The sequence below is a fragment of the Lipotes vexillifer genome, unplaced genomic scaffold, assembly GCF_000442215.2.
Source record: "Lipotes vexillifer unplaced genomic scaffold, Lipotes_vexillifer_v1.1 scaffold358, whole genome shotgun sequence".
Lineage (NCBI taxonomy): Eukaryota > Metazoa > Chordata > Mammalia > Artiodactyla > Lipotidae > Lipotes > Lipotes vexillifer.
Window position 1 is genome coordinate 4535 of NW_006796357.1, and position 8027 is coordinate 12561.

Sequence of the window (8027 nt, forward strand, 5' to 3'; positions counted from 1 at the left end):
TCTGACCCTTTGGCTCAGCCAGCCCCCAAATAAAAACATCAACAAAGACAAATCAAGAAAATAAGAAGCAAAGATTCATGCTAAGCTGTGGGAGAGGTGTGTGTGTGCGACTGTGTGTCAGAGAACCACCCTGGGGTCAGGTTAAACCCCAGGCTGGGAGGGAGGAAGGAAGCTCCCTCACCACAACTTAGCCAAACTTGAGCTGTGCCGAGGTGCTGTGGGCCCTGCCTCAGCTGGGAGGCTGTGTCAGGCCTAGGGCAGGGCCCATGCTCCTCCCCTTCTTGGGATCAGATAGCAGCTGCCCAGGCCTGCTGGGCCAGGGACTGACACAGGCTCTGCCTACTGATTCAGGCTGCCTGGGGAGAGGATTAGGTCACTGCTGAACACTGGTACCTCCTGCCTCAGCCCCCGGCGACCCCCAGACTCAGTGCCTCCAGCAGGCTTGCAGACACAGCATCCTTGGCCGCCTCATGCCCATCCTGCCCACTGGCGGCCAGCACAACCCAAATGAGGCCACTGAAGGGCACTGGATGCCCAGGGATCACCACCTGGTACCAGAATCGGTGCCAGCCAGCAAAGCTTGTGCCCAAACACTTGGTGAGGAACAGTGGGCTGCGCAACTTCATCCGTTGGCACAGCAGCTGCAGGGCAGCCTGAGCCCCTTGGGACTCCAGCCCCTTGTCCCTGGCCAGGGCTACTTGGCTGCCCTCTGGCTGTAGGCACTGTAGAGAGGGACACTTGAACTGCTGGCGGAGTTGCTGCTTCAGGTCTGGCTTAAGCCACTCCACGGCCACCTGTTCTCCACAGAGGCGTGACTGCCCTTCCACCAGGGCCTTCTTGGCCATGGCTGCGGCGCGGTGCGAGCTGAACTTGAGCAATGCGATCTGCGCGGGCGCCGGCCCGGGGCTGGGCAGCAGCAGCGCCTCCTGCAGGCCGGGCCCCAGCGGCTGCAGCGCGAGCAGCAGCGCTTGGCGGCTCAGGCCCGGCGGCAAGCCGTCCACACTTAGCTCGCACTTCTCGGTGCTGCGGCACACGAGCAGCGGGCAGGACGGCCGCAGCGGGTGGTTGTGCAGCGTGGCGATGGCGGCCTGGGCGCCGCGTCGCGAGCTGTAGCGGGCGTAAGCGAAGCCGCGGTTCAGGCCGCTGAAGGTCATCATCAGGCGGAACTCGTAGAGGCGGCCCACGCGCTGGAACAGTGGGATCAGCTGGTGCTCGTACACATCCTGGGGCAGCCGCCCGATAAACACTTCTGACCCGGCCGGCGGCGGGCTGCCCACCCATCCTGGGGGTGGCCCGCCATACTTCCTCTGCCCGTTCACCTGCACCAGGCGGATGCCCGTCTCCCTGACCCACGCCTCCAGCGCCGCCTTGTTCTCTGGATTCACCCTCTCACACCACAGCTCACACTCCCGCTTGGACCCAACTGGACTGTGAAACTGTGGAATGCCTATGGGTTCAAGCTGCTTGTTAAAGAGGAACTTCCCACTGTTGTTCAGAAATCCTTCCTCGTTTCCTCTCTCCCCAAGCTTCCCATCCTCTACTGGCCCAGTTTCTAGTGCTGTGCTGGATCTTCATTGCTGTGTGCAGGCTTTCTCTAGCTGCTGTGAGCGGGGCCTACTCTTCGTTGTGGTGCACAGGCTTCTCATTGTGGTGGCTTCTATTGTTGCGGAGCGCTGGGCTCTAGGTGCACGGGCTTCAGTAGTTGTGGCACACAGACTCAGTAGTTGTGGAGCGCGGGCTCTAGAGCACAGGCTCAATAGTTGTGGTGCACTGTGGCATGTGGGATCTTCCTGGACCAGTGACTAAACAGGCAGATCCGCAGGCAGATTCTTAACCACTGCACCACCAGGGAAGTTCCACCTCTTATGTTTTAAATTCACCAATAAAGAGAGAACCTAGCCACCTTGCCCTTGGACCCTAATAAATGCAAACCTCAAGTTCATTTCTCTCTGTCTCTGTCTCTCTTTGTCTCTCTTTCTTTCTCCATGACCTTGCTATGTATCCCTCAGGTGCGCCATATACCCTCCATGACCTGTGAGTAATTAACTTTGCTTTTTCAAAGTTTCCTGATGGTTGTTGCTGAGGTGCATGTTACAATCATAATAAGAACCACAAGGGCTGGTCCAGCTACAACATTGGCTCTGGTTGGGGAAATGTCTGTGGGGGTCTCCTCACAGGTAGTACCAGTGGGTAAGTGCCTCAGGCAGTCTTAGCCAATAGGACTACTATTATTGGGATGAGACTGACACAACAGTACATCACTAATTTGTCATTGTAGTATTTTTATAATTATACTTGAACATTACTGGTGCCCTTTGTTATCCTAAATAATTTTTTTGGCATTTAAAAGTTTATTCTGAAAAGAGACGCATCGTTTTCACCAGACTGCCAAAGAATTTTTCACTTACTTGGCAGTTAAAGCTGGATCCATGGTGTAAGTCTGTGATCTAGCTCAAAGGAGGCAGAAAGAGAGTGGAGAAGGGACTCAACAATTGTTATGCCCTGGCCAGTAAATGTCACACATCACTTACACTCCTATTCCACTGATGAGAACTGAGTCTCATGGGCACCTTTAATTGTGAGAGGCTAAGAAATGTAATATATCAGGGGAGCCATGTGGCTATTATTTACAGTGGAGAAAGGAAAACAGAGCTGATGACTTCCACGCTCCATACCACTACTCTTTTTTAAAAACTGAAGTATAGTTGATTTAAAATATTAGTTTCAGGTGTACAGCAAAGTGATTCAGTATTTTTGCAGATTATACTCCATTACAGGTTACTACAAGGTAATGGCTATAAGTTCTGTGCTATACAGTATATTCTTGTGGCTTATCTATTTTATATATACCACTACTTTTTTGTATCTTCTTCCCCAACAAGTTTTATCCTTTTCATTCTAAGAGTTTACCCATAGATTTTTCTTCGTTTTTCTGTGTAGGAAGATTTGTTTCCTCCTTTCCATACCATCTTTTTTTTTTTTTTTTTTTTTTTTTTTGCGGTACACGGGCCTCTCACTGTTGTGGCCTCTCCCATTGCAGAGCACAGGCTCCGGACGCGCAGGCCCAACGGCCATGGCTCACGGGCCCAGCCGCTCTGTGGCATGTGGGATCCTCCCGGCCCGGGGCACGAACCCGTGTCCCCTGCATCGGCAGGCGGACTCTCAACCACTGCACCACCAGGGAAGCCCCATACCATCTTTTATAATGTTTATTTCTTTTTCTTATCTAGCTGTGTTGACTAAGACCTCCAGTATAATATTTAATAGAAACAATTATAGAGAAAATACTTGTCTTTTTCCCCAATTTAGTAGAAATTCTGCTGTAAACTTTCACTATTGAGGTATTAGTATAGATATTTAATGATTAACCCTTATGAAGTTAAGGAACTTATCTTCTATTCCTAGTTTGCTAGGATGAGCTGAGATTTACAAGGTGAATAATGGTAGTCCTTCATGATCTGACCACAGGAATGAATGATTTGAATGAGGTTTAGTCTTTTTTCTTTTTTTTTACATCATTATTGGAGTATAATTGCTTTACAATGGTGTGTTAGTTTCTGCTTTATAACAAAGTGAATCAGTTATACATATACATAAGTTCCCATATCTCTTCCCTCTTGCATCTCCCTCCCTCCCACCCTCCCTATCCCACCCCTCTACGTGGTCACAAAGCACCGAGCTTATCTCCTTGTGCTATGCGGCTGCTTCCCACTAGCTATCTACTTTACGTTTGGTAGTGTGTATATGTCCATGCCACTCTCTCATTTTGTCACAGCTTAGCCTTCCCCCTCCCCATATCCTCAAGTCCGTTCTCCAGTAGGTCTGTGTCTTTATTCCTGTCTTACCCCTAGATTCTTCATGACATTTTTTTTCTTAAATTCCATATATATGTGTTAGTATACAGTATTTGTCTTTCTCTTTCTGACTTACTTCACTCTGTATGACAGACTCTAGGTCTATCCACCTCATTACAAATAGCTCAATTTTGTTTCTTTTTATGGCTGAGTAATATTCCATTGTATATATGTGCCACATCTTCTTTATCCATTCATCCAACGATGGTTTCTGAATTCTGGTTTCCTCAGGGTATATACCTAGTAGTGGGATTGCTGGGTCATATGGTAGTTCTATTTGTAGTTTTTTAAGGAACCTCCATACTGTTCTCCATAGTGGCTGAACCAATTCACATTCCCACCAGCAGTGCAAGAGTGTTCCCTTTTCTCCACACCCTCTCCAGCATTTATTGTTTCTAGATTTTTTGATGATGGCCATTCTGACTGGTGTGAGATGATATCTCATTGTAGTTTTGATTTGCATTTCTCTAATGATTAATGATGTTGAGCATTCTTTCATGTGTTTGTTGGCAGTCTGTATATCTTCTTTGGAGAAATGTCTATTTAGGTCTTCTGCCCATTTTTGGATTGGGTTGTTTGTTTTTTGTTATTGAGCTGCATGAGCTGGTTGTAAATTTTGGAGATTAATCCTTTGTCAGTTGCTTCATTTGCAAATATTGTCTCCCATTCTGAGGGTTGTCTTTTGGTCTTGTTTATTGTTTTCCTTTGCTGTGCAAAAGCTTTGCAGTTTCATTAGGTCCCATTTGTTTATTTTTGTTTTTATTTCCATTTCTCTAGGAGGTGGGTCAAAAAGGATCTTGCTGTGATTTACATCATAGAGTGTTCTGCCTATGTTTTCCTCTAAGAGTTTGATAGTTTCTGGCCTTACATTTAGGTCTTTAATCCATTTTGAGCTTACTTTTGTGTATGGTGTTAGGGAGTATATTTAGGTTTTCTGATGTTGGGTGCATATGTATTTACAGTTGTTAAATCTTCTTGATGAGTTGACCTCTTTATCATTATATAATGATATTCTTTGTCTCTTGTTAATCATTTTTGGCATAAAGTCTATTTTGTCTGGTGTTGTATAGCTATCCACACTTTCTTTTGGTTTCCACTTACATGGAATATCATTTTCTATCCCTTCCTTTTTAGTCTATGATTGACCATAGAGCTGACGTGAGTCTTTTGTAGGCAGCATATAGTTGGGTCTTGTTTTTTTTCCATCCTGCCACTCTATGCCTTAGGACTGAAGAATTCAGTCTGTTTACATTTACAGTAATTATTGATATGTAAGCACTTACTAATGCCACGTTATTGTTTTCTGGCTGTTTTGTAGTTCCATTGTTCCTTTTTTCCTCTCTTTCTGTCTACTTTTGTGAGTTGGTGCTTTTCATAGTAGCTATTTCTCTGATTCACTTCTCTTTATCATTTGTGAAGTTATGATGGGTTTTTGCTTTGTCATTACTATAAGGCTTACATAAAACGCCTTATATTTTTAACAGTCTACTTTAAGCTGATAGCAACTTACTTTGATCACATACAAACGCTCTCCCCTTTTATCCCCCCCTTTATGTTTTTGATGTCACAATTTACCTCTTTTTATATGGTGCATTCATTAAAAAATTATAGTCACTATATTCCTTATATTATTTACCTTTAAACTTTATACTATAGTTAAATGGTTAATATACCAGCATATCACTGAATTAGAATTTTTGGAATCTGACTCTATGTCACTCTTTTTCACTGTGTTGTACATTTTCATATGTTTTCCTGTTAACAATTAGTGTTTTTAATTTCACGTTGAAGAACTCCTTTCAGCATTTCTTGTAAGGCAGGTCTCATGGTGGTGAGCTCCCTCAGCTTTGTTTGTCTAGGAATGTCTTTATTTCTCCTTCATTCCTGAAGGACGATGTTGACAGGCAGAGTATTCTTGGCTGGCAATTTTTTTCTTTCAACACTTTGAATATATCATTCCACTCTCTACTGGCCTATACAGTTCCTCCTGAGAAGTTTAGTGATTCTTTAATGGATGTTCCTTTGTAGGTTACAATCTTTTTACTTTCTGCTTTTAGGATTCTCTATTTGTCTTTGATTTTTGACAGTTTTATTATAATGTGTCTTGGAGAAGGTCTTTTTTTTTTTTTTTTTTTTTGCGGTACGCGGGCTTCTCACTGTTGTGGCCTCTCCTGTTGTGGAACACAGGCTCTGGACACGCAGGCTCATGGCTCACGGGCCCAGCCGCTCCATGGCATGTGGGATCTTCCCGGACTGGGGCACGAATCCGTGTCCCCTGCATCGGCAGGCAGACTCTCAACCACTGCGCCACCAGGGAAGCCCTGGAGAAGGTCATTTTTAATTGAGATAATGGGGTGATCTATTAGCTTCATGAACTTGGACATCCAAATCTCACCCCAGGTTTGGGAAGTTCTGAGCTATTATTTGTTTAAATAAACTTTCTTACCCTTTCTTCTTTTCTTCTCCTTCTGGAACTCCAATGATTCTGAAATTTGTTCTTTTTTGTAATGTTCCATAGATCACATAGGCTTTCTTCACTCTTTCATTCTTTTTTTCTTTGTTATCCTCTGACTGAGTTATTTCCAAGTTCCTGTCCTCTAACTCACTGATTTCATCTTCTGTTTGGTCTATTATGCTATTCATGTTCTCTATTGCATTTTTTGTTTCATTCAATGAATTATTCAGCTCCCAAATTTCTGTTTGGTTCTTTTTTGTATTTCTTTCTCTATGTTAAATTTCATTTTGTTCATGCATTATTTTCCTGATTTCATTGAATTTTCTTTCAGTGTTTTTTGTAGCTCACTGCATTTCCTCAAAATAGCTATTTTGAATTTTTTATCAGGTAAATCATAAATCTCCATGTCTTTGTGTTTGGTTACTGGAAGATTATTATGATCTTTTGGTGATGTCATGTTCCCTTGATTTTTCATGTTCCTTGGAGTTTTCCATTGCTGTTTTTGCTTTTGAAATAGGTGTCACCTCCTCCAATATTTAATAACTTTCTTCAGGGGAGAAAAACCTTTCATCAGCCCTGCTATAAACTCTGAAGCTTTCTTAGACCTTATTTGGATACACCTCCTCTCCATGCTTCTTGCTCCCTCTTGTGGCATAATTCTTCATCTTGTGTATCTTCTCTCCATTTTACAATACACCAGGCTGGCTGCTGATAGCCTCCTTTATGTCTTCTCATAAGTGGTGCTACAGCTCACATTTGTGTTTTTTCCCTTGCCATAGTGCATTTTCTGAGCATACTCCCTGTCTACCAGGACTTGCTCATGCTTCTGCCTTTGAGAAGTATGGACAAGGAGCTGGTTTCGGACTGAGATAGGTATGGGTTTGGCACTCAGGGCATTGGGAGTGCTCATGGGCCAGGTTGGGGGATCCTCCAGAGATTTTCCCAACAATAAACCTGTATATTTATGGTTGATTGATTTTCAAACAGAATACCAAGAATGTCAATGTTGTCACCAAAGGTAGGTTTCATTCTGAGGCCTCTTCTCTTGGCAGCCATCTCACTATGTGCTCACATGACTTCTTCATTGTGCACACACAGTGAAGGAGGAAATGTGCAAGCTGTCTGATCTCTCTTCTTAGAAGGACACTAATCTCATCAGAATAGGGACTGCCTTCATTAGCTCATCTAACTGTAACTACTTCCCAAAGGCCCCATCTCCAAGTACCATCACATTGGGGGTTAGGGCTTCAGCATATGAATTTGGGGAAGGGGACAAATATTCAGTCCATAACGCTAGGCAATATTTAGGTAAGTATCACATGAAGTCTTTACATAATGACAACCTCCTAGATTTACCTCTAAAAGGAGCTTGCTAAGGAGCATTGGCAGTAGCAGGCACCAAAGTATATAATGGGTCTGTTGTACATACTTTTAAAAAGTATGGCGTTGGTTAAAGAAATGATGAAGAGCACAGTGGAACAAAATGAAAAAGTTAATTTGAATCTCACATTAAAGAATCAAGATTCTGGGCTTCCCCGGTGGCGCAGTGGCTGAGAGTCCACCTGCCGATGCAGGGGATATGGGTTTGTGCCCCATTCCGGGAAGATCCCACATGCCACAGAGCGGCTGGGCCCGTGAGCCATGGCCGCTGAGCCTGTGCGTCCAGAGCCTGTGCTCCACAACGGGAGAGCCCACAACAGTGAGAGGTCCACGTACCG

The 8027-nt window shown here is 44.4% G+C and overlaps 1 pseudogene; it reads right to left on the reverse strand.

Moving 5' to 3' along the window:
• Positions 1 to 373: 373 nt before the first annotated feature.
• LOC103088958 (dead end protein homolog 1 pseudogene) lies at positions 374 to 7219 on the reverse strand (annotated as a pseudogene).
• Positions 7220 to 8027: the final 808 nt, after the last annotated feature.